The 27,340-nt window shown below is 44.5% G+C and overlaps 1 long non-coding RNA gene and 1 pseudogene across 1 annotated transcript in view; one reads left to right on the top strand and one right to left on the bottom strand.

The window, feature by feature from the left end:
* The window catches only part of LOC137344756 (myeloperoxidase-like), a 28,379-nt pseudogene extending 17,308 nt beyond the window's left edge, over nt 1-11,071 (top strand).
* LOC137299252 (uncharacterized) overlaps nt 1-16,246 on the bottom strand; it is a 41,219-nt gene extending 24,973 nt beyond the window's left edge. Inside the window, exons 1-3 of the long non-coding RNA XR_010957855.1 lie at nt 15,994-16,246; nt 12,092-12,243; nt 11,366-11,471 (exon numbers count right to left, since the gene is read on the bottom strand). This is a non-coding gene — a long non-coding RNA (uncharacterized lncRNA). The remainder of the gene's footprint in view (nt 1-11,365; nt 11,472-12,091; nt 12,244-15,993) is intronic.
* Between the last annotated feature and the right edge of the window lie 11,094 nt (nt 16,247-27,340).

Below are 27,340 nucleotides of genomic sequence, written 5' to 3'. Positions count from 1 at the left end.
CCTGCTTGACCTGAAATATCTCCTTGGACTTGACTCCTCGTGCAACACCACAGGAGACTGATTAATAGTTCTAAAAAAGTGGACAGAATTTCAGTAAAAGGCTTTTTTGCTGTGTTTAGGTGGACTTGATCCGATTATTCGGGGAATACTGAATTCTCCAAACAAACTGCAGAAGCCGAATCAGATGATGGTGGATGATCTGCGTGACCATTTGTTTGAAACAGTCGGTCGCATCGCTGGTGACCTGGCTTCACAGAACATGCAACGAGGCCGAGACCATGGGCTTCCAGGTAATGAACAATACACAGTAGAGTCTGAAGGGGATCCAGTTTTAGTGCCATTGAATTTCATCTGTGGGCGCAAGTGAACTGTAACCCTAGTGCTACAGTTACTTTAAAGAGATTTTGGCTTATTATAATCATTGATCTATTAATGTTTGTTTATCATATAGAAGGAGACTTAAGGGATTCCATCTGCTGCAGAATCTCCAATTCAAAAAAGATCATCAATAATAATTATTACTTTAATATTTGAGCTGAAAAGGCCTAGACGTTGACAGCGTGCGCTTGTGCTGAGAGAAGCAAAGAGAGGGAGTTTGGGCTGCATTGCAAGTCAGCCCTGAGATACATTGGCCTGAAGTTGCATGTTCAAGCCAATAACAGAAAATTAGGCCCAGTGCCTGTAGTTGTGAGTAGCACAGCGACTGGGAGTATGAAAATTGCAAGTTCAGGAGCCCCCAATTTTGGGATCCTGCAAAAACTGTGCACACCCATAATGATGTGAGGCCTGGCCCTTCATTTGCTTAGGTTCAAAGTTACTAATTTCAGGTCTCACTAGAACTCCAATACAGTTAGTGTCAGTAATTTCTCCCATAAGCAGGCTGCGTGTTCCCTACAATTAGGAGTGTGCCTTTACTGTCAATTATCTAGATAAGATAGTGTGATCTGCAGATCATAACAATGAAACCTGTCGATGTAAGTACTGGATACTATAATCTCATCCATGCCTCCATGTGCAATTCTATGTAAGCAAATATGCAAAATGAGTAAAGGACATAGAATATTAATTATGGAGATTTTAACTACCCCCAAATAGACTGGCAAGAAGAGGTAGGTAAAGGGGTACAGGAATGGAGTTTTTACAATATGTGCAGGACTTCTTTCTTACCCATTATGTAAAAAACCCAACAAGAGAGGCAGCTCTGCTGGATCTAGTAATGGGAAATGAACCAGAACATAAGAGAAGTAAGCATAAGGGAACATCTAGGCAATAGCGATCACAACATAATAAGGTTTAAGATAAAGATTGAGAAGGACTTAAGTAAGGCAAAGGCTAAAGTAATAAATTGGAAAAAAACTGATTTTAAGGGGATGAGAATGGAACTAGGGAAAATAAACTGGAAACATTTACTGACAAACAAAGAAATGGAATAGCAGTGGGAAACATTTAAAATAGTGATCAATAGAATCCAGGAGAACTATATCCCACTAAAAAGCAAGAAGAAACTAATGACACCATGGATGGATAACAAAAAAGGGCAAAATTGAAACTAAAGAGAAAGGCACACACTAAGTACATAGACAACAAAGAGGATGACAAAAGGCAATACGAAAAGATTAGGAAAGAAGTCAAAAAAACAATTAGGAAGGCAAAGAGAAACTACAAAATTAAATGATCAAGGAATATTAAAAAATAGCAAAGTATTCCATAGACACATAAACAACAAGAAAAATCAGGATAGGGATAGGGCCACTTAGGGATAAACACAATAAATTCACAGGTAATGATGGCGAAATGGCAGAAATATTAAGTAATTACTTAAAATTATAGAATCATAGAAAGGCCATTTGGCCCATCAAGTCCACGCCAGCTCTATGCAAGAGCAATCCAGCTAGTCCCACTCCCCCACCCTTTCCCCATAGCCCTGAAATTTTTTTCCTTTCAAAATCTTTTCCTTTGCCTCAGTATTTACCAGGGAGACTAACATGGTGGGCATAACATTAGATGAAGAGATCAAAAAAGATATAAAGACATTGAAGCTAGAAAGGGAGAGATAATTGATAAACTAATCAAACTTAGAGAAGGTAAAATCTCTGGTCCAGATGGATTGCATCTGCACATATTAAAAGAAGTTAAGGAAGAGGTAGCAAAGGCACTATTACATATATATAAAAAATCATTAGAAAAGGGAATAGTGCCAGAGGACTGGCGAACAGCTAATGTGATTCCTATATTTAAGAAGGGAGATAGAACCGTCCAGGGAACTGTAGACCAATTAGCTTAACGTCGATGGTAGGAAAAATAATGGAATCCTTACTCAAAGATGTAATAGAAAAACATCTAGAAACCGAAAATATAATAGTTAGCACAGATTTCAATAGGGAAGGTCATGCTTGACCAAACTTACTGAATTCTTTGAAGAAGTAACAGAAAGGATAATGCAGTAAATGTAATATATTTGATTTTTAAAAGGCCTTTGATAAGGTACCACTCATGACTAAGGTCAGTACATGTGGAGTCAGGGGACAGGTAGCAGAATGGATAGCAAGCTGGCTACAAAACAGAAAACAGAGAGTAGGGGTTAAAGGTAGTTACTTAGATTGACAAAAGGTGGAAAGTGGTGTTCCACAAGGATCGGTGCTGGGACCACTGTTATTCATCATTTACATAAACGACTTGGACTCGGGAATCAGAATTTCAAAATTTGAGGATGCCACCAAATTGGGGGTATAGTTAATACTGAGGAGGACTGCGACAAAATACAGGAAGACAATAAACTTGCAGAATGGGTGTGTAATTGGCAAATGAATTTCAATATAGAAAGTGTGAGGTGGTACATTTTGGTAGGAAGAATAAGGAAGCCATGTACTCCTTGGAAAATAAGAAACTAGATAGGGTAGAGGAGCAGAGGGATCTGGGGGTACAGATACACAAATCACTAAAAGTAGCAATGCAGGTTAATAAGGCCATAAGAAAAGCAAACAAAGCACTAAGGTTCATTTCTAGAGGGATAGAATTGAAAAGCATGGAAGTTATGTTAAACTTGTATAGAATCTTGGTTGGACCACACTTGCAGTACTATGAACAGTTGTGGTCTCCATATTATAGAAAGGATATAGAGGCACTGGAGAAGGTGCAAAACAGATTTACTAGGATGATACCAGAACTGAGAGGTTATACCCATCAGGAAAGATTGAACAGGCTGGTGCTCTTTTCTCTAGAAAAGAGAAGACTGAGGGGTGATCTGATAGTGGTCTTTAAGATTATGAAAGGGTTTGGTAGGGTAGACATAAAGAAGATGTTTCCACTTGCAGGGGAGACCAGAACTAAGGGCCATAAATATAAGATAGTGACTAATAAATCAAATAGTGAATTCAGGAGAAACTTCTTTACCCAGAGTGTGGTTAGAATGTGGAATTCGCTACCACAAGGAATGGTTGAGGTGACTAGCATAGATGCATTTAAGGGGAAGCTCGATTAATAGATGAGGGAGAAAGGAATGGAAGGATTGGTTGATGGGGTTAGATGAAGAAGGGTGGGAAGAGGCTCATGTGGAGCATAAACACCGGCATGGACCTGTTGGGCCGAATGGCCTGTTTCTGTGCTGTACATCCTATGCAATTCTATGTAATATCTTCCAGAAGTCAGACTAATACACACTCGGGTGAGACAAGATAAACTGTACAGCAAGAAACTACTTTATTCTACATGTAATAGATTGAATTCTTCATATATAATTCCTTTTGTTCCTGGTAACAACAAAAATAATTAAAATATTCTACACTACCCATTAATGGGCTAAATTCACTTTACAGGTTAGCAAATCCGTGAAACTAGTCAGTCCTAACCTCATGAAGAATTCACTCCCTCTTTAGCTGTTTACCTTTCCAATTGTCTGCCACATGTTTGTTTCAGCTCATCAGGAAACCAAAGAGTTGACCATTGACCCTCCACCACCATTCCATGTCAGGAACTGGCTATTTGAGAAGGGTCCTCTGGTATGCAGGGTGGGATTTCAGTGAAAATCCTGCTCCTAACCGCAGGGAGGGAAAGAAATTGAGGCAGGCTGTAGCAGTTAAAAGGCTCCTGCAGTTGAAATTGCCACAAGCACAGCAGGTGACTCAGAAGGGGAGGGGGGAGAGAGAAAGAGATATATAGATGGAACTGCACATTCAAAAGAGATAGTAGATGGAACAGCACCATCTGGGAGGTCTGAAGTGGAGATAATGCCGGTAGAGATAAAGGCAGTTCTCGACCTTGTTCAGCCAGGCCCTGAGTGGCATGCTTCAGGTTATGGAACTTCCATTGATGTACGTTCAGCTTAGCCATACCTGCCTACTGGACCCTGTGAAGTCCTTGAAGGCAGGGGGAGCACTGCAGTGGTAGGGTTTCCATCGTGAGATATAGAAACCTCATTTCTCTGCAAGTTCTATCAAGCCCTTGTTGGAAGCCTGTGTGTCACTGTACCTTTTGATCTGTGGGGAGCAGACCCTATTGCAGCAATGACATTGCTGAAGCCTATATGTCTATCTCTCTCCATTCGGCCAAGCTGATTTGATAACCTGTTCAAGGAGGAGCTAACACTGATGCCCAAGGCCCTTATGGCTTCAGTCTGAGCATTTAGGAGGGATGCAATAACTGGCTTAATAGCCTCTGCCGTTAGGGGTTATTGAGAAGGTATGCATTACCATTCCATTTTACTCTGTTTACCACTAAAGTCTACCAGAAGATGGGCAGTAATTCAGAGGTGTCTTCAGATGATGTACATTCTGAAATAGTCTTCCTCATCCAGATTATGCAATAATATGGGAGTTGACACAGGAAGTATCTAGCTCCCAACGTCCTTTGATGCTATTTGTATTACAGGAGATTATGGCACAATAAATGCATATTGCATAGTGAGATCATAGCCTCAGCAAAAAGGCAGTACTAGGGAGTTGTCAACCACTCCTTCCCCCTCCACCTTCCCTCATTTGTGGTCCACTTCCATGGCACTCCTCTAGACTGATTCCACTCCCCCTCTTTTAATAAAACCAGCATATCACCATCAGGTGCGTCCCAAGACTCCCACCATGGCCCACTTCTTTTCTTTATGTAAACATAGCTCGTTGGTGGCGACCATAGCCAGGAGGTAAACATTCACCTTTGAACTGACAGAGTCTAGATCTACATCTCTGCCATTACACTTGATGTTTCAACCACCTTTGTGTTGTTCACCTGCTTAGCTGACATCAAGTTCTCGATAAGCAAAATCTTTCTTCAACTCTACACTGGAAAGATCAAAACCATCCTCCTTGGTTCCCATCGTTAAAATGTCATACCTTTGTCCTGACTCCATCATTTCCCTGACTGCCCACTCAGGTTGAGGCCACAATACACAATCCCCAGTCCCAATGTCTTTTTTGGCCTTGAGTTAAGCTTCAAATTCCACATTCACCACCACCAAAACTTTCACTTCTGCAATCATCCATCTCTGCCCCATCGGACCTTTGCTGCTACTGAAACATTTTCCTCGCCAGCGTGCCAAATTGTACACCTCCAAAACTCCACAGCCCACAACCTATCCCATATAAAGTCCCGCTCCCCTATCATCTTTGTTCTCTCCAACATTCATTGGCTCCTCATTTCCCAACACATCAATTTCAAAGTCCTTTCCTAATGTACAAGTCCTTCCATGGACTTGCCCCTTTGTACTTCTACAACCTGCTCCAGCCCTAAGTTCCTGTTCACCCACTCTGCTCTTCTAACTCTGTTCTCCTCTGCATCCGCACTTTTTCTCCGTTCAGCCTTCAGCCTCCCCCCTTCCCCCCCTCCCCCCACCCTGGCCCCTCTGCCTTGTTACCTCTCTCCCTTCCTTCCTGGTGTCCTTTAAACCTTCCTCTTTGACCTTGCCTTTGGTCACCTCCCATTCTATTCGATATACAGTTTGTTTTTCACCTCTGAAAAGCATTGGGGTGTCTTAATACACTAAAGGGGGTATATAAATCCAAAATATTATTGTTGACTGAAATTAGAAACTGACTGCAGTGGATACAAAGCTATATGCTACAGTTCATAGTACTCGACTTTGATGCATCATTATGTATTATTGCATTGGTGTAGTATTGCACTGGTACACTATTACATGGGTGTATTATATATTGTGCTAGTAAAATAACAACCCGAATAACTGAGAGATACTTTTGAGTTGGAGGGCAACTTTCAGACATCAGACCCAACTCATTGATATCCTTCAATCAATCCAAGTTTTCAAATTGACAGATTATTGTTTTCCAACGATCTCATCTTTTCCTCCTATATGTATGTTTATAAAATTCACAAGGTATGATTTCATGCCAAATAGGTAACATCTGGATGATTTTTAAAATTCTGCTAGATCCTAACTCAGATCCCCATCACCCTCTGCTGTCACTACAGTTTCAATTGGAGAATATCAGAGGGTTTCCATTTCCGCCATATCTACCAACTAACTCTTCCTTTTTTTTGCTTCCAAATTGCACACAGGATACAATTTCTGGAGAAGGTTCTGTGGTCTTTTTGCACCCAGAGATAGAAGTGAACTCAGCAGAGTCCTTAGAAACAATGAACTGGCAGATCAACTCCTCAACTTGTATGGAACTCCAGAAAACATTGACTTGTGGCTGGGAGGAATCGCTGAACCCTTTATGAACGGTGGTAGGGTGGGCCCCTTGTTCGCCTGTCTGATAGGAAAGCAATTTAAGGGCTTGAGAGATGTAGACAGGTAATGGAAATTATTACCAAAAATCATTTGCAATGTTTGTGTTACATAATTATGGCTTCTCCACTGAGCATCAGGAGCAGACTCACCACAGGTCAGAGATAATGGGCATGATTTTAGCTGGGAGCCGGGAACCCAGCCCCTCTTTAGATATTCGGATTGTGCAGTGGTGTGAGGAGCCAGTGTTGCAGAGGATTAAGTCAGATCTTCCAGGAGCCACCTATCCCAACCTTTGGTTTTCCTCAAAGAATCTGGGTACGCACGATATCTAGAGTTGAAATATAGGTAGAAGTGAATGTGTCGCAATCTGCAATCGCAACTCAATTGAATGTAAGTATTTGTACTTCCAGGTTTCCCACGGGTCAGATGACCAGATTGGGTAAGATCGGGCAGTCCAGCGTCAGGGGTGGTGGGGGGGGGTGGGGGGAGTCCAGCAATGGGGTGGGTGGGTTGGCCGATTGCGGGGGTCCTGTTGCCCAGGTGAGCTTGTTGAGCCTGGATGAATCATTCCTGCTCCTCTGGGCCAACAAGCAGTGCAATAAAGGCACTCACCTCATGAACCCTGTCCTTTCTGCCTCTTTTCACCTGACATGAATCGGAAGCAATGGGAAATCTGAACAGGTAAGGTTAAAGTTGTTTTACTTTTTGTTATATGCCAAAAATTTGGTACCTCAACTATTGCCATGAGGTACATTGCCCCTTTAAGTATCAGCCCATCGGCTTTATGTGGGGGTGGGACTTCCAGGTGTCTGTTGCACTTGCACAGCCAAACGTGCCTGGGTCAAACCCGGAAGTGGGCACGTTGGAGCCAGGATGCAGTCCCGCTCCAAAAATCCACTATTTTTAATACCCACCTGCCCCCAACCCACCCGTTCTTGGGGGTTAAAATTACCCCCAATATGTTAGAGTCTCGGGACTACTAAACACTCCTACCTATATTTCAACTCTAGATATCGTGTGTACCCAGATTCCTTGAGGAAAACCAAAGGTTGGGATAGGTGGCTCCTGGGAGATCTGACTTAATCCTCTGCAACACTGGCTCCTCACACCACTGCACAATCCGTAGATCCCAGGCAAGACTGGGGGAGAATTGAGCAGTCCTTTGGGCATGAAAGCAATGATGTTGATGCTGGGCCATTTTAGTGTGTGTATGTGGGGGGGGGGGGGGGGGGCGGGGGGTGCTTATGCAGAATGCACCAGAAAGAAATGGCAATTAATTGTGCATGTGTCACAAGATGGCCGTTGGTAGAACCATTTCACCACAAGCCCAGGAGGAACAGCAACAAGAAAAAGAGCAGGAGGGTGCATGTGACCAATCAGCAGCTCAACAACTACTGTTTGCAATTGTCACCACTGGTGCTTAACATATGTGAGTGTCCATGATAAAATCCCATTTACAGATGTACACTATAGTAGGTGCATAATAGTCTAGAGACTGGGTGCCGCCCTACAACTTCTGCCTCAGCCACTCCTTCCAACGCATCAGTGCTTAGAATGTCAGTAATTACAGGGGGATCATAGATAAAGTTGCTCCACATCATCTCCAATGATCTGCAATTCCTTCCTATTGAAGGTCACTTCTCCTGCAAAGGGTGAGAAGAAGAAGCAATTCTTATATAGTCACCGTGCTATCACTTCATCCTTTTTCCTGTGCCAGCATGGTTGCTCCTGGGTCCTCATCCTTACCGTACCAACTTCATTAACACTTGGACCCTGTCTAGTCCCCTCTGCTGCCCCTCTAATATTGTAATTTTAACTTAGGGCTTCAGAAAGAAAATATTGTTATTAGTAATTGACATTTAGCTTCAGAAGTGTTTCTGTAAATTTGATAAACCGTCTTGAAGTTAAAATACTTATTCAAATCTTGACAAAGACGGACTCATGTCAGTAACCCGTTAACTTTTTCCTCATGTATAAAGACAAAACACAAGTCATTCACTTTAATTTTTCTATATTCTGAAATATTGCACCATCGCAATAATTGTACAGTTAGCATTAATTTATAAATGCTGTATGCACAAAATTCCTTTAGCAAGGTAATGGTACAAGGTGCAATAAGTTGGGCTAATCACAGCCGATTTCTTAGTGGTTACGAGTCCACACCATAAAGCTGGCCATAATTTAACAAAAATAGCAACCTTTTTCAGGGAAGGTGACTGGTCTTGGCTAGAGATGAATTCAGGTCCCAGAGCTACGAGTGCAGTGTGCTAACTGACCATCGCACAAATTTCCTTATATTGGTATGGTGGAAATTAATCAATATGTGAGAAATTAGTCAGTGTGTGACCCTGTTACTAAGTGAAACAGAGGACACCTTGTGTGAGAAATGAAAATGTCACAATGGTTCAGAAGAGGGTGCTCCAGGGATTTGAGTTCAGCAACAGTGCTGAGGAAGAGAACAGGGAGCTTTATTGTGCTTCTAACCCATGCTATACCAGGATACTTAGAAAATATCAACAGGATTAGACAAAGTCACCATGGATATATGAAAGGGAAATCATGTTTGACAAACCTACTGGAGTTTTTTGAGGATGTAACTGGTAGAATGGAGACCCAGTGGATGTAGTGTATTTGGATTTTCAGAAGGCCTTTGATAAAGTCAGACAACAGGTTGTACACCAGTCACTGAAAGCAAACATGCAGGTGCAGCAAGCAGTTTGAAAGGCAAATGGTATGTTGGCCTTCATTGCAAGAGGATTTGAGTACAGGAGCAAGGATATCTTACTGCAGTTATACAGGGTCTTGGTGAGACCACACCTGGAGTATTGTGTGCAATTTTGGTCTCCTTACCTAAGAAAGGATATACTTGCCATAGAGGGAGTGCAGCGAAGGTTCACAAGAATGATTCCTGGGATGGCAGGACTGTCGTATGAGGAGAGATTGGGTCGACTCGGCCTGTATTCACTTGCGTTTAGAAGAATGAGAGGGGATCTCATTGAAACATATAAAATTCTGACAGGGCTAGACAAACTGGATGCAGGGAGGATGTTTCCCCTGGCTGGGGGGTCCAGAACGAGGGGATCACAGTCTCAGGTTATGGGGTAGGACATTTAGGACTGAGAAGAGGAGAAATTTCTTCACTCAGAGGGTGGTGAACCTGTGGAATTCTCTACCACAGCAGGCTGTGGAGACCAAGTCACTGAATATATTTAAGAAGGAGCTAGATAGATTTCTAGACACAGAAGGCATCAAGGGGTATGGGGAGAGAGTGGGAATATGGTATTGAGATAGAGGATCAGCCATAATCATATTGAATGGCAGAGCAGGCTCGAAGGTCTGAATGGCCTACTCCTACTCCTATTTTCTGTTTTCTATGTTTCTACCTGTTCTAGAATGGTTGGTGGGACAGTACAAAGAGGTTAACTCTGTATCTAACTCTTGCTGTCTAACCTAGGAGTTTCTGTTGAAGCGGTGTAGAGGGAGCTTTAATCTGTATCTAACCCACGCAGTGCACCTAACCTCCCAATATTTGTTGGAGCAGTATAGAGAAAGCTTTATTTACCCTGTGTTTAACCCATGTAGTGCCTAACCTCCTAGTACTTATTGGAAAAGTATAGAGAAACCTTTTCTCTATGTCAGTTGTATGCTGTTCCTGATCTCAGAATGCATTTCCAAGGGCTGATTGTGCTCACTTTTATGAGTTAAAATCAATACAAAATATATTAAAAGAATTTATATCACAAGTTGGCTGAACAGATTGTTTTTTTAATATAAGTTTCAGAGGGTCCTTGCAACCATCTGAGCAGCCTGTGTGAAGGCTTGAGAGGAGGTTGTCTCCTCAGGCCTTAGCAACAGGTGTAGGGAAACCAGGAAAGCTGTAGGGAAATGCAAAGATTTTATACTCGTATGAAAAAAAGAAACTAAATCAGTAAGTGGAGTAGTGATTGGTAATATGTACAATTAAATGGTTTGCATTCACGAGACTGGCATTTACTTGCTCTTAACTTTATTGTGAATTATTTTGTGTGCAAAAGATTATTACATGGAATATTGTTTGATAGTCTTGCTTCATGCTGCATTCAGTCTACAGCTGTATGCTGATTGCATTTGCTTGCTCCTTAGATTCTGGTGGGAATGCCCAAGTGTTTTTACTGGTAAACAGTACTGGGTTCTTCGTCGGATTTCTCTGACTACGATAATCATTAGCAACACCAGGATTGGATTTCTTCCTGAGGATGTATTTTCTTTTCATTTCATCCATACCCAATAGGCTATGTCCCTTGTAGCCACATTCCACAGCTAGACCTGAGACCTTGGAGGGATTTGAAAGGTACAGTATCGGAACTGTTCAAGTTTTGCCTGATTTTCTATGCACCTTGTTTGTTGTTTTAATCTGACTAAACTGAGCTAAATTGATTGAAGAAAGTTCAGATAGTTTATATTTATGTATACAGGATGAGAAAAGGCCTTGAGGCTCATATGTGCTCACCCCCACCCTTGGCTGATTTCATCCCCATACACTAATCCTACCTTTCCCAAACTTCCTGAGAGAGGCAAAAAGAACAGAAACTTGCAACCAATTCAGTAGTCCTAGGTCAAAAATTTCCCTGGCTCCTCATGGCTGATCAGGCAAGCTCAAGGAGGTCTCAAACCAATTAATTGTCAAACAGAATGATTTACCCTTACCTTCTGTATGCTGAGATCATTTCTTTTTCCATCTAACTCCTCCCTAAAAGATTGCAAAGAATCAGTCTTCACCTTCTCTGGGATCCTGTTCCACAGGTCGATCATTCTATCAGAAAAATAAATCTTCTGAACATCCATCCTCACTCCCTGCTTCCTCAATTTATACGAGTGGCCCCTAGTTGTACCTTTCCTCATCATCTCAAACACACTATTTACTTTCATAGACAAAAGATTCACCATATAAGACTCAAATGTGCCCAAGGAGAAAAAATGTGAAGATGTATATAGCTAAGAGTGACCAAGTGTAGCAGCTTGTGGAACAAGAGCCCTGGCCCATCAGCAGGCTACGGTGTTCATCACTATTTATAAAGCAATCTCCATTACGTTCCACCTATTGTCCCTAAAATTCCAGGTGTCCTGGAAGAAGTGCGGCAGAGTGGAACTCCCATCCGCCCATCTTAGACTCTGTCCCAAATTGATAAGGATTATGTAGGGTATGCCTTATTTCCTGTGATTCTTGGAACTGGACAAATAGTCAATATTCATTAATTAAAAGTAATTATTTATTCTTGTTATAATTCATATGAGCATTCATGAAGCAAAATCAAACCATACATGTGACTTTCCTCAATAAAATTCTGTTATACACTTAATAATTCTCAGCATTATTCTATAATGACTTAACAATTCATACACACATCAGGCAAATCATGTAATATATACAACCTTAAACCAAGGATTTTGCTCATTGGGCCTGAAGGTTGATCAGCTCTTTAGTCCACGAGGTCCTCTTCTTCTTGCATGATGTTCGACTGCAGTGTGCGTTCCTTGTGACTGCCATGTGGTGAAGAGCCTGTTCTTCACTCTGATTGTTGGTCCTGGAGCATAAAGGCAAACTTGTACTGGTGTTCTGGATTAAGGGGAGCTGACCAAAAGCCGTTAGATATGTCCAACACCGTAATCACAGCGGATTTAGGTGTGGGTCCTATTAATAACCTGGCATTGATGCTACTGTTGGGGCGCATGAGGGCATTGCCTTATTTAATTGTCAGTAATCGCTAGTCAATCACTATGAGCCATCTGGTTCCTTAACAGGCCAAATAGGCGAGTTTGTTCGAGTTGCTATCGCTTTTCTGATGTGCTCATTTGCTACCCAGGGGAAACAATACTGCTTCAGTGGATATCTACAACAGTCATGTTTATGTTAGGCAAATGTGGCCTCATTCTCTTTTACTTCCTATTGTATCTCAGTGCATGAATTATGGAATATTTCATCCAAGTCATACCCCTTTATCTCTGATCATGCAGATCTCCCTGTAACCTGGGATCATTACCGGTTCCTCTATCTCTGTCTCCTAAGCCTGCCAAAGGATGTGTCGAAAACTTAATTACCTATTATACACAATGCATTAACTCCATACACTTAATTCAGACAAGTAAGAATTTATTAAGAAACTTGTATAAGTTGGAAGCTGTGTCCAAGCAATGGTTGGAACCACCTCTTCGCTGAGCAGATGAAATGGTTAACTTTTATACAGTTCAATTAGTAATGTCTGTCCATCATAGAATATGAGCGTACATGTACACTCTCATTGGTCAAGTGGTTAGTCAATCAAAAATAGGGAACCCAACCTTTTTGGTTCCCATGCCTGTTCAACATCACGAGACAATGTCTGGGGAAAGTGGCTTTCCCCTAAGAAAGTGCCTTTATTATCAGTTTTGTACTCAGTCTCAAGGCTATATGGTCATTCATTTCTGCTAGTCAGACAGTTATCTCATAAGCAGACAATAGCTCTTCTGTGTGTCTTTGCTGGGAACCGAACATAAGCGTTCTATTGTATTCAGCTGGTCAGCTAACATGGTCAACTTATTCCATCATGCTTTGCTTCTTTTATGGTTCAGTATTTCTACATTAATATGGTCAGCTTTATGGTTTAAGTGTATTCGAAAGTCAATTTAGTCAGGCAAAACTTATAGTTTTCCACAGATGCTATTTGCTAAATTCACAATCAGACATCTCCCCACTAGTATATCCGCTCCAAAACACCCTGCATCTTCTGCGCCGGGTTTGTTAGTATGCATACCCACGTTCCCTCACTAGATCCTATTTTTATTGGGATTGGCTGGGATTCAACACCTGTTTGGGAGTTTCCCGTGAATCCACTTAATCTCAAAGGTTTTCCAATAGAAAAAGGAGATTTCCCTGGCTCCTGCACAGATATGACAGCTCTGGACACTCCCGTGTCAACCAAATATATGCCGCAGTGGCCCCCAACCTCAGTGGTTACACACGGTCGTCCATGTAAGTCATACTGTAAGGAGCACAAATACTTCGGTGAGGCCGTCCCCGTCATTGGGGACTGGTGGACTAACTGACCTCCGAACCCCATGGCTGTTCAATCGAATCGTAGGAGGGGCGGTGGGTAGTACCATCCCTTTTATTGCATCCTTAAAACACTTTTCCATGTCCGCCAAACTGGGATAGATCTTGGCTGGTTCTTTTCCCCCGAGTCTTGTTTCCCATGCGGTGCCATGGATTTCCTGCCCCAGGATTTTTTACACATTCGGGCAAAATGTCCCATTTTACCACAATTATGGCATTTCATATCAGCATAAATGTTCATTCTGGGTCCCTCTGTTTTAGGGCCCACATTTTTCCATGCTGGAGCTTGCATGGTGTACTGGTTGTTTTATTTTATCCAATTTTCTATTCTCCCATTTAAGTACTATCCATCTCATAACTACAGTGTCCGTCTAAGCTGCATTGTCTGGATCAAAGTCACCCCATGCTGCTTGTAAATACAGTTGTGTGTGACTAAGCAAAGTCCTCAACCACCTGGTAACATTATGACGAGCCTCCAGGTTACCTCGGTCTAATCCTGGCCCATAGACTCTATCATAGTATTGCCATAAGCATTGGGCATATACATCGGGATGTTCATTGGATTCCTGTTTATAATTTGTTAACACCTCATTTGGATCACCCCTATCAAATCCAATGGCTGTCAGTACGGCCTCTTGCATTTGTGCCCAAGTTCCTTGTCCAAATTTCCTATCCTGTGGGAGTCCGCCGAATAACTCTGGACCTAACGTCCACAGTAATAATTTTATTTTTTCAGCCGTGTCCATTCCGCTTACTGTTGCGGATTGGTCAACTTGGGCAAAGTGTTTAAACACATCACCTTTACTGTCAAATTTAGGTATCATGTATTTGTTGGGGGGTATATGGAACAATAAATCTCTTTGCTATGCTTGTTCTTTCATGTGTGGTGGGATCCACATTACATTTAATCTGTTCCATTCCTGCCATAGGGGGGCCTGCATCCCATGAGGGTTGGTCACCATGGTGTCCGTATTCAGTAGCCTCCCTGTTTAAATTATCCCACTCTTATTCATCTAACTCATTGTCACTATCCTCTCCCTTCAGGGTGTAGATAATTCCTTGTTTTACTTGTAACGCTCTTTCTAATTCAGCTATCTTATGTTTACAATGGGAATGGGATATTTCTGGTCCTCTACGGCTTTCTTTGTTGGCGCTCGTCTGTACTCACATGGCTGCTTTTAGGTTGACCTACTGCAGCGCTACTTTTCTTAATCTGCTCTAATAACTCATTGAGTTGCCTAATGCCGGATCAAATCATTTCTTTAACTACCACCTAAGTTTGAAAATATTCTACGTGGCCCTCTAAAGTATGGATACGTTTTTCACTATTCTGTCCCTCCTGTTTCCAATTATCAAGTGTCTTTCCCAATTGTTTCTTTATCTCTTCCAATTCCCACTTTAGACCAGATACTTCTGTTTCTAACTCTTGCTTTTCCTTCTCCTCACTTTCATTTTGTTTACTGAAGGCAAGTAGCCATATGGCTTTAGCCTGTTTTTTAAATGTCGGCTGCTCTTTTATTATACATGCCCACCTATCATCGTATGCTTCGAAGGGTCTCACTGATAGTCCTCCACCTGGAACCATTCCTTATTCTTTGGTAACTTCTTTGCTCTGTATTTTTGAATTGCTGCTTCCATTTTTATATTTCACCCATCTCTACCTGTTTCTGCTCAAACGTTGTCCTTTAACCTTCCTATTATACCTTCCACCCGTCCTTGCCCAGAGAACTATGTTCCTGTCTAAACGTTAGCTCCAGTATATTTCTGTAATACCTTCCACCTGCCTCTGCTCAGAAAATTATGTTCCTGTGACGTTAGCTGTCGTATTTTTAAACTCGTTCTGGTATACCTTCCATCCGTCCCTGCCCAGAAAACTATGGGTTCTGTCTAAACGTTAGCTCCAGTATAACCTTTCTGCTAGGACACAATATTTTAACCCTTTCACTTTGTCTGTCTGTCAGTGTTCCATCTGGAGTGCCAATTGTGTAGGGTATGCCTTTTTTCCTGTGATTCTTGGAACTGGACAAATAGTCAAGCAAAGAAAGTAACCCTCACTCATGGTGGTTTCGTTTTTCAAAAGTAATCATTTAATGATATAATTCATTCGAGCATTCATGAAGCAAAATCAAACCATGCATATGACTTTCCTCTATAAAACTCGGTTATACACTTAATAATTCGCAACATTATTATGTAATGACAACAATTCATACACACATCAGGCAAATCATGTAATATATACAACCTTAAACCAAGGATTTTGTTCATTGGGCCTGAAGGTTGATCAGCTCTTCAGTCCATGAGGTCCTTTTCTTCTTCTTGCGTGACGTTCGACTGCAGTGTGCGTTCCTTGTGACTGCCATGTGGTGAAGAGCCTGCTCTTCTCTCAAAGTCGTCTTTTATATTGGAGAATTGGAGCATGTCATTCTTTTTTGTCCAATCGCTCCCTGTTGCTATGCCTCAATCATTAACATAAGTCAATGATTGACGGTTTAGGCTTTGAATATGTGACTGGAGATCTTTTGATGTAAAAATGAACATGAGGTAAATATTAACCCCATAAACGGGTGGGAAGGTAAAAACTGTAAAAAAAAAGTAGAATCCGACCCCAACCCGCCTCCAACCCACCCATTTCCGGTTTTAGCAGAGGCAGGTCGAGGGGGCGGGTGACCAGCCCGCTCACAGGAGGCAGGTCAGTCATTTTTTAAAAATTCGTTCATGAGATGTGGGTGTCGCTGGCGAGGCCGGCATTTATTGCCCATCCCTAATTGCCCTTGAGAAGGTGGTGGTGAGCCGCCTTCTTGAACCGCTGCAGTCCGTGTGGTGAAGGTTCTCCCACAGTGCTGTTAGGAAGAGAGTTCCAGGATTTTGACCCAGCGACAATGAAGGAACAGTGATATATTTCCAAGTCGGGATGGTGTGTGACTTGGAGGGGAACGTGCAGGTGGTGTTGTTCCCATGTGCCTGCTGCCCTTGTCCTTCTAGGCGGTAGAGGTCGCGGGTTTGGGAGGTGCTGTCGAAGAAGCCTTGGCGAGTTGCCGCATTGCATCCTGTGGATGGTACACACTGCAGCCACAGTGCGACGGTGGTGAAGGGAGTGAATGTTTAGGGTGGTGGATGGGGTTCCAATCAAGCGGGCTGCTTTGTCCTGGATGGTGTCAAGCTTCTTGAGGAGGTTGTTGGAGCTGCACTCATCCAGGCAAGTGGAGAGTATTCCATCACACTCCTGACTTGTGCCTTGTAGATGGTGGAAAGGCTTTGGGGAGTCAGGAGGTGAGTCACTCACCGCAGAATACCCAGCCTCTGACCTGCTCTTGTAGCCACCATTTTTAATAGGTTTTTTATTTTTAACTCTTGAGGGCCAGGATTCTCGCCTCCTCTTATATGGTGTGAATCAGAAGGCCTGCATCAACAGGTAAGTGTTTTTATTGCACTGATTGTGGGCCAGGAGGAGCAGGAGTGTTTCCTCTAGGCCCAACAAGCCAACTTGCCGCGATCCCACACACGCGAATGGCCATTCCATCCCTCATATCCGACACCCCCCACAGCGATCTCCAACCCCCCCATGATCTCCGACCCCCCCCCATGATCTCTGATGCCACCATGTCCGACTCCCCCCACCCGACGATCTCCAAACCCCCTCACCACGTTCTCCAATTTGTGAAAACACAGTTTACTACATTACTGTGTTGCAGGTTTTCAAATGGCTTTGTTTAAAAGGGGCACAGTTAACCCTTTCCTTCAAATGTCTTTCGTTAAAAGGATTTTGAACCCCACAATTCTTTATTGACCTTAACCCAAAATCCTATTTATGTATAATCAAATGCAATTAAGCAAAATTTTGCTCTAATTGCTAGATTTTCGTTTTCACGGTCTTGGTGATAATCTAGTGAAGCAGATTGCCCAGCCATTGTAGAACCTACCCAATTTCCATCCTGAATTCAGGAATGAAAATCAGATGGGTTCTATAACAGGCGGGCGATCTGCTTCACTAGATTATCACCCAGACGATGAAGATGAAAATCTACCCCTATATCTCCACAGATTATCCATCAGCAGTTCCTTAGGGTCAGATCAATAGATGACCATTGTGATCTTGGAAGTGAAAGACATCTATGCCCAAGATGAGGAACTGTGGGCGCGATTTTAACCCACCCCTCCCGGCAGGAACAGGGTGGCCGCACAGTTAAAATCGTCTCTGAAAACTTACCACTCCATTCCCGCCCACCACTGCTTTAACTGGGTCCTTTGTTTTAGGTGGCTGAGGTGTCTGCCTGATTCAGGCAAGAGCCTTGTTAATACATGTTAATCAGGGTCCTATGATGTTATTAGGTCCCCAATGGCATTTTAACCATCGACTGAACGGAGTTGAGTAAAACCTATTAGGGAAGAAGCAAAGGCCTGAAAAGGTAAGTTTAAAATTTATCTTTTTGGGGTCTGGAGGAGCAGGAGTTGCCCTCGGCAATTTACCTGAATGCCGGCAGCCAGCCACCTGCCTCTTTACATTCATTTCGGGCGGGCAGCTGGCTGGCAAGATGTAAATGAGGCCCGGAGTTAAAATAGCCCGGGCCAACGCTGGAAATTTTAGGAACTGATAAAAGTGTTCAGACTAACAATCCCATCCTTCTCTGAATAATTTCATTTCTGCTTTTCCACCTTAGACTAGAAATGGATGTCAGCATAAAGCATTGCACCAGCAGCAACTGTGTGATACAAGGCAGTGATATTGGCAGTCTGTGAGTTTGCATAATTCCTGCCTGCTGAAGTCCTGTTTGGGATCATTGCTCATTAAGTGGGAATCAGAAGGCAACTGCAGCAATGTCAATCAGTGTGTACATTCAGAAAGATCACAGCAATGGGCACCGCTTCCAGTGCTCCTCTGTCACTTGGTTTATTGAAGGACAAGCAGGAGCAAAGAGGGCTGCCAGATATGTAGGGTATGGTAGCATAGTGGTTATATTACTGGACTAGTAATTCAGAAGCCTGGACTAATAATTCATGAGTTCAAATCCCCCCACGGCAGCTGGGAATTTAAATTCAATTAATTACAATTCAATTAATTAAATAAAATCTGGAATTAAAATATCAGTAATAGTGGCCATGAAACATACTGGATTGTTATAAAAACCCATCTGGTTCACTGGAAACCTGCTGTCCTTACCCGATCTGGCCTATATGTGACTCCAGACCCACAGCAATGTGGTTGATTCTGAAATGGCCTAGCAAGCCACTCGGTTGTATAATCTCACTTTAAAAAAAAAGTCATAACAAGAATAAAATCGGGCCATTTGGCACCGGACAGGACAAAGGCAGACCAAGCCCAGTCGACCCTGCAAAGTCCTCCTCATGAACATCTGGGGACTTGTGCCAAAATTGGGAGAGCTCTCGCAAAGACTAGTCAAGCAACAGCGTGACATAGCCATACTGACAGAATCATACCTTTTAGCCAACGTCCCAGACTCTTCCATCACCATCCCTGGGTATGTCCTGTCCCACCGGCAGGACAGACCCACCAGAGGTGGTGTTACAGTGATATAGAGTCATAGAGGGAGTGGCCCTGGGAGTCCTCAACATTGACTCTGGACCCCATAGAAATCTCATGGCATCAGGTCAAATATGGGCAAGGAAACCTCCTGTTGATTACCACCTACTGCCCTCCCTCAGCTGATGAATCAGTCCTCCTCCATGTTGAACACCACTTGGAGGAAGCACTGAGGGTAGCAAGGGCAACAGAATGTACTCTGGGTGGGGGACTTCAATGTCCATCACCAAGAGTGGCTTGGTAGCACCACTACTGGCCGGGTCCTGAAGGACATAGCTGCCAGACTGGGCCTGTGGCAGGTGGTGAGCGAACCAACACAAGGGAAAAACTTATTTGACCTCGTCCTCACCAATCTACCTGTCGCAAATGCATCTGTCCATGACAGTCATTGGTAGGAGTGACCACCGCACAGTCCTCGTGGAGATGAAGTCCCGTCTTCGCACTGAGGACACCATCCAACGTGTTGTGTGGCACTACCACCGTGCTAAATGGGATAGATTCAGAACAGATCTAGCAGCTCAAAACTGGGCATCCATGAGGCGCTGTGGGCCATCAGCAGCAGCAGAATTGTATTCCAGCACAATCTGTAACCTCATGGCCTGGCATATTCCTCACTCGACCATTACCAACAAGCCAGGGGATCAACCCTGGTTCAATGAGGAGTATAGAAGCGCGATGCCAGGAGCAGCACCAGGCGTACCTAAAAATGAGGTGCCAACCAGGTGAAGCTACAACTCAGGACTACATGCATGCTAAACAGCTGGAAGCAACATGCTATAGACAGAGCTAAGCGATTCCACAACCAACGGATCAGATCAAAGCTCTGCAGTCAGGACTGTCCAGAGCAGCCTTACACTGCAATACCACCAACTCCCCCCACCCCCCACCCACCTCATCAGAGGTTTTCAAAATAATTAGTACCTGCTGCACACTCCATTAGTTCACCCTAAAAAGAGGCTTCACCATGAAGCTTGATCAGGTTGGCAAACCATGGCTCCTGCTGTATTGAAACCAATGACAAAAAATACTCAGCATACTGTTCAAATCAAGTGCAGGGCATTTATTTTTTCTATTGCATAATGTTGACAGCTTTAGTTGGCAAGGTGCTGCCCTTGGTGCTTTGTCTTTTCTCAGCAACACCCAAACCTATTGTGAATGATTAACTATCTTTACTTTCCTGGTGTTATGTTAGGTGCTTTACTGCCTAATTGAAGCTCGAGTTGATTTATAGTATTAATGCTGCTTCTTTCACAATAGCTGGCTCACTGTGTGGCTGTATAGAACCTGAACTTCAGCCGAATTGACCCTAAGCTCTGGAATTCCCTCCCTCGAGCTCTCTGCCTCTCCACCTCTCTCTCCGCCTTCACGATGCTCCTTAAAACCTACCTCTTTGGCCAAGCTTATGGTCACTTGTCCTAATATCTCATGATGCGACGGTGTCAAATTGTGTTGGGTAACGCTCCTGTGAAGCACCTTGGGACGTTTTACTACATTAAGGGCGCTATATAAATGTACGTTGTTGTTGTTGTACATGCCCACATTTAGTCTAAAGGCTAAAAACTTCCAGAAACTTTCTGTAACCCACAAATGACCCCCGATTAGCACACAAACCAATTTCTTTGTTCGTATTCCTCTCTTTCTAGGTGATCTGCATATTTTCTTCTGTTCTCTGCTTTAAATGTTTTTTTTCTAATATTGTGAACAGTGGAAAATACCCCCATCATCTCTTTGATCCACAGATACTATGGGCTCGATATTAGCAGGGCAGCGGGTTCTCAGCAGGGGTTTGATTGGGTGCGTGGGTAACGCGCCCGGTGAAATCAGTGTGCTCCGCACGGAATCGCAGGCTAATTGGAGCCACTTACCTTTGCTTCCGGGTTTCCCGCTGGTAAGCTGCGCGGCGGGCGGACTGCGCATGCGCAGCAAGGTCTGTCAGCTGGAGGAGCCCTATTTAAAGGGGCAGTCCACCAATGCTGCTCCTGCAACAAACAACCAATGCTGAACCATGGAGCAGGCCAGAGGGAAGGCTGCCCCAAGATTTTCAGACTCCTCACTCCAGCAGCTGCTGGATGGGGTGAGGAGGAGGAGGGAAATATTTTTCCCGTCTGATGGGAGGAAGTGCCCTCCCTCCACCACGAAGAAGGCCTGGCTGGAGGTGGCCGAGGAGGTCACCAACAGCGGCTATGTGCCACAAACCTGGGTCCAGTGCAGGAAGAGATTTAATGACCTAAACAGGTCAGCCAAAGTGAGTATACTTACGCATTCTCCCACACTCTGTCTTCCACATCACCTCCACCACCACACAACACATTCTGCACTGCCACCACAACGCTCTCGCATCACTCCTCACATCCACTCAACTATCATCCTCACCTTGCCTGCACGTACTCACCGCCCCGTCCCCATTCGAACACTACCACGCAACCCAATCCTCATACAATATCATGGCTATGTTACACACGCACCCTCCCATGCATCTCCCTCACGCTCAACCCCACCCACACCAATGCATGCAGCGGCTCACCATGCAACCATCACTCAATCACGCCTCTGTATTTTGCCTTGATAGGAGAAGAGATGCCAGAACGCCCAGGAGAGGGCACGGACCGGAGGGGGCCCGCCACACCAGGTGGCACTAACAGACGCAAAGCAGCAGGCATTGGAGATCTGCCGCACGCTGGAGTGCCTGTCCGTGGCGGATGCCGAGGCTGGGATTGCACAAGTGGCCGGTGACAGAAAGCTAACACTTGATAGCGAATGATCTTAGCATCACTTGACATCTGCAGCACCTCTACATCTGTCCACATGCCTAATATTGCTTTCTGTTCTCTTGCAGGGCCATCTGCGAGTGCTGTGACCGTGGAGGGCGATTCCTCAGAGGACCTGCCGGCCTCTGAGGGTCCATCATCACATCTGAGCCATGCATCCACCAGAGCAGATACACACACCCCGGTGGGTTCCTGTCCTCACTTAGTTGGGCTTACACATGGTGAGTCACCACGCACATGTGAGCATGAGCAGACCTTGGTGGCAGGGGCAGCCGTGGAGAGTCAGCGTCGGTGAGGGCACTCTTCTCCAGGCTCTGCTCAGCTGGACCCAGATGCTGAACCCTGGGGGCCAGCCGTGAACAGGAGAATCATCGAGGGGCAGCAGCACATTGCTGAGGCACTGGAACAGGTGCCACGCGCACTCTCCACAATCGCGCAGAGGATGGAGGAGTCCAACTCCTGCATGAGGGGAATGGTGGCACAGGTACAGGAGGGTATCTCCGAGATAGTGTCGCAGGGACGTGAAGGCATCTCTGAGATAGTGTCGCGGGTAGGCGTGGGAATGTCTGCAATGGAGGAAAGGCTAGCCTCCCTCGAGCGTCAAGCACGGCTCAACAATGAGTCCATTCAGGCCCTGACAACAGACGTTCGGATTCAGGATGAGCAACATTCTGCTGCCTTGAACAGGCTGACAGATACTTTACAAGTGGCCTTCCAAGGCCTCACACAAGTCCCCCAAACTGCCGTCCAGCAGGGTGGAAGGAGTGATGTGGGCCTGGACCACGAGAAGGATGATGATGAAAGGGGACATGGAAGTGGGGACGCCACTCAAAGCACTCCCACGACTCACCCGTTGCCCCCCCTCTCAACCAGTACCCGCAATGCTGCCCCCTCTCCAGGTGGCCAAGTCTGCCCCTGCACAGGTGCAGGTGGAGCAGTCTTTGGAGGGGCCCTTACGGGCACCGAAACCCAGAGGGCGTCGGCCCAAAGCATCTCATCGGTCAGGGCATGGTCAAGAGCAACCTGCCACTACCTCTGCCCAAGCCACAGGGGTAGCACCACATAGGGGTTCCTAGAAACGCAAGGCGAAGGTTTTGTGAGCACAAAGGGAATGCACAAGGGTGTCTGACGATTTGTCATGTTTTTTATTTATATTTGTTTTCTTTCACATGCACAATAAATATTATTATTATCACCACTACTGCCACGTCTTGCCCATTCTTGACTGGCTTGTGGAATAGGTCCCTTTCATGGGGTTCACCATGAACACGCACACTTGATGCCACCCATTGTGTCACTGCAGAGTGGGTGTAGGTGTATTTGCAGGGGTCTTTTGTGCAGACGACTGAGAGACGTCAGCGATGTCCCCTGTGGCACCCTGGAAGGATGCGGAGGAGAAGTTGTTGAGGGCAGTGGTGACTTTGACAGCGACAGGTAAGAAGATGCTGCTCGGGCCAGCCAGGAGCAGCTTGGCATGAAGGAGGCCGCAGATGTCCATGACTCCATGTCGAGTGACTCTGAGCCTCCATGTGCACTGCTGCTCAGAGAGATCCAGGAAGCTGAGCCTCGGTCTGTAGACCCTGTGGCGAGGGTAGTGCCCTCTGCGATGCATCCCTCTCTGCAGTTGCCCTCCCTCCTGCTGTGCAGGTGGATGTGTTACAGCACTGTGTTGTGGAGCTCCACGTGTCAGAGGTGGATGGCGTGGCCGGCGAGGCTGGTGATGCTGTTCGCCCTCCGAGGAGGTCATGACTGCAGCCCCCATCCGGAAGATGTACATTTGAGGAGGTCCGCAAGGTGGGTAAATGTGTCTGGACACCGGGGTAAGTGTGCAAGTTTGTGAATGTTACTGTTAGAAGGAGGGTGGTGGAGGCCAAACTTTGTCCAAAGTGACAGAGTGGCCTCCTGCAATGAGTGAGGGTCTCCCCCCACCACCTGTCAAATGCACCTTTGCAGCTGCCACAGGCTGATGGCTGCAACACGTCCATTTGAACTGGGAGTGTTTCCCCCAGTACGGGAAACAGTCCCAGTTAATTTCAAAATCCCACCCCTCCTAAAATATCAGGTCAATCAGGTCTGTAAACAACCTGAAGTACCTGTTTAAGTACTTTAAGTGGCACCCCGCTGGCTTTAATTGCCGGCGGGAGTCCCACATGCGGGGGCTGCGTGTGCATGTCAGCGCGTCACTGGGGAACCCGGAAGTGGGCGCGTTGGAGCCGGGCTCCGGACCCGCACCGGGAATCACCGATTTTCGCAATCCCCCCGCCATGAACGCACCCGATCGCGGGTGCGAAAATCGAGCCCTATATATTTCAATGGCCCTTCTCTGACAGCCTGATTCCTAGTACCTACTACTCACCATAGAATGGTAGAAATTACTGCACAGTTAGGAGGCTAATTCCTCAACTGCAGTTATCTACTCTAAACCTATAACTGTTTATATTCCTTTTCAAATACTTATCCAGTTCCCTTTTAAATGTTTGTGTGAAATGGCTCTGTCCGAATTCTCATTAAATTCTAATTATTAGCTATGTCTTCCAGTTTTTGAACCTTTCATCAGTGTGAATAACTTGTCTGGATCAACTTTATCGATCTGCTTCAGAACTCTGAAAGCTTTTACTGGATAAACGAATTTTATTTTCCACCAAGACCAAATCCAAATCCAACTGGTGTGAATATTCTGAGTGGGAGGCAGTCTATTATTGTATTTGTTCAGTTGAATGCCTAAAAGCTTCAACTTAAGTTGACGATTTACTAACAGTAAACTTAGGGCCCACATTGAAGAAATCAAAGACAAGCCGCCCGTTTACTCTAACACCAGTTCTACTATAGTTTTATCACTCTTTAAAAAAATACAATTGATTTTCTTATTTTTGCTGAGCATGTTGAAAAGGTCACAGTGTGGCACCTGAGTTCAGGCTTTAGTCTCATTCATTGTTATCAATGAGGGAATCCTGTACTCATGCTGCTTGATGCACTGAACCAGTGATTGACAGACTGTCGTTCCTAATTGGCCAAACAGAAACTTGCTTTCTATTCATCAGTGAGGGCTGCAGTGAATCACTCTCTCCTTTGTTTTCTTACATTAAAATGTTTCCCATATTTCACACTTGATTTGAAATTATTTTGAGAGGTTTCTTATATGAAATGGTATAACCAGCTCAAACCAAAGGCAACGGTAATAAAGACAAATGTCTCACAAATCTACTTTTGTATTGATGGGAACATGCAAAGGCTTGGTGGAGCTGCCATGAGCAAGTCAGAGATCCACTCCAGCAGCCCCCATTCAACCACTGATGGTTTAATTCCAGATCTGAACTCCTGAGTATGTGGGGAAGTTTTCCAGGTAGCAATCCTATGACGTTACAATCTTTTGCCTTGTTACCAAAATCATGACACTCCTCCACCAGGTATATCCCATCAATGTTCCTGGACAGTTGATCAGTTGTTCATTCAGTTACCAATGTAATATTTTTCCTCTGCTGTTATATCCACCCCAGCCTTCCTCTCAGGATACCAGCACACCCTGGAGCTGATATTCCCATATCTGACCAACATATAATTTTCTTACTGGTTCACAATAAGTGGCTGTGTTGATTACAGCTCCAGTTGGTTCTGTTGCCTTAATGACATGGTTAAAATGTGGTGCATTTGCAGCTCTGGTATCTCAGTATTAGTGCAGTCCACATGGAATCTCCCTGTGGACTGGAGATGTTGAGAGTTGTACCCTGGCCTACTATTCCAGTGCCACTTTTGTCCTTATTTGCAAATAAATTTAATTCTCTTTCTTGTTTCTTCCATCGTCAGGGTGGCATTAGGAACATCTAAGGAAATCGGTGAATTTCCCAACAAACAATTTTCCTGAATCAGGCAAATTCTTTCTGTTCAGAAAAGTTATCGGCGATGCCCAAGGGTTCCAGTCACCTCAGAACAACTGTGGGATGGATCAAAAAACGCACCAATTTAAAATAAAATTGTAACTTCTCCTCTGTAATAGCAATTAAATGTTTTACAGAATGAAATGTTAGGCTGCATTCTCGACTGGGTCTTGGTGATGGGATTTGGAGGGCAGCTCCAGATATTTACAACGAAACAAGGGCCTTTGGAACTTGATCTTTGAAAATTTATGTCTACCTTATTCTTGGAAAAGTTTAAGCAGTGTGATTTGTCTAATCATTACTTAAAGCTGCACGATTCAGTGATTTTATCAATTGAGTAAAAATAGAGTAAATGTGTTTCTACTGGATTCTATAAAATGGGTGGTGGATTTGTTCATTGTTCATGTGCTGACTGTGTGAAAGTCTGACTGTGCAGCAAGACTCTTAAATCCAGCGCTAGATGAGAAAAAGCCCAACCTTGCTGAGTCCATGGTGTAATTGTACTGATCTATGTCAGGACCAAAAAATTTCAGTGTTGAGGAAGTTTTCATTTAATCCATGAGCATTCTTTCTGTTCAATCAGCAACTTAGAGTTTTTATTAATTCAAGGGGAAACCTCTCCAGACATGCAAGCACCATCAAAATTACTGTGGTAACTCTTTATTGCCTGCAGCTAGTCTTCACGGACACTTCAATTAAAGGGACAATTATCTAAACCTATTATCATGCAATTTTTTTTTATTATTCGTTCATGGAATGTGGGCGTCGCTGGCAAGGCCAGCTTTTATTGTGCATCTCTAATTGCCCTTGAGAAGGTGGTGGTGAGTCATCTTCTTGAACCTCTGCAGTCCGTGTGGTGAAGGTCCTCCCACAATACTGTTAGGAAGGGAGTTCCAGGATTTTGACCCAGTGACGATGAAGGAACGGCGATATATTTCCAAGTCGGGATGGTGTGTGACTTGGAGGGGAACGTGCAGGCGATGTTGTTCCCTTGTGCCTGCTGCCCTTGTCCTTCTAGGTGGTAGAGGTCGCGGGTTTGGGAGGTGCTGTCGAAGAAGCCTTGGCGAGTTGCTGTAGTGCATCCTGTAGATGGTACACACTGCAGCCACAGTGCGCCAGTGGTGAAGGGAGTGAATGTTTAGGGTGGTGGATAGGGTGCCAATCAAGCGGGCTGCTTTGTCCTGGATGGTGTTGAGCTTCTTGAGTGTTGTTGGAGCTGCACTCATCCAGGCAAGTGGAGCGTATTTCATCACACTCCTGACTTGTGCCTTGTAGATGGTGGAAAGGCTTTGGGGAGTCAGGAGGTGAGTCACTCACCGCAGAATACCCAGCCTCTGACCTGCTCTTGTAGCCACAGTATTTATATGGCTGGTCCAGTTAAGTTTCTGGTCAATGGTGACCCCCAGG

This window comes from Heptranchias perlo, chromosome 28, assembly GCF_035084215.1.
Source record: "Heptranchias perlo isolate sHepPer1 chromosome 28, sHepPer1.hap1, whole genome shotgun sequence".
Lineage (NCBI taxonomy): Eukaryota > Metazoa > Chordata > Chondrichthyes > Hexanchiformes > Hexanchidae > Heptranchias > Heptranchias perlo.
The sequence above is the reverse complement of the archived record's forward strand: the minus strand, read 5'-3'. Positions and strand labels throughout refer to the sequence as shown.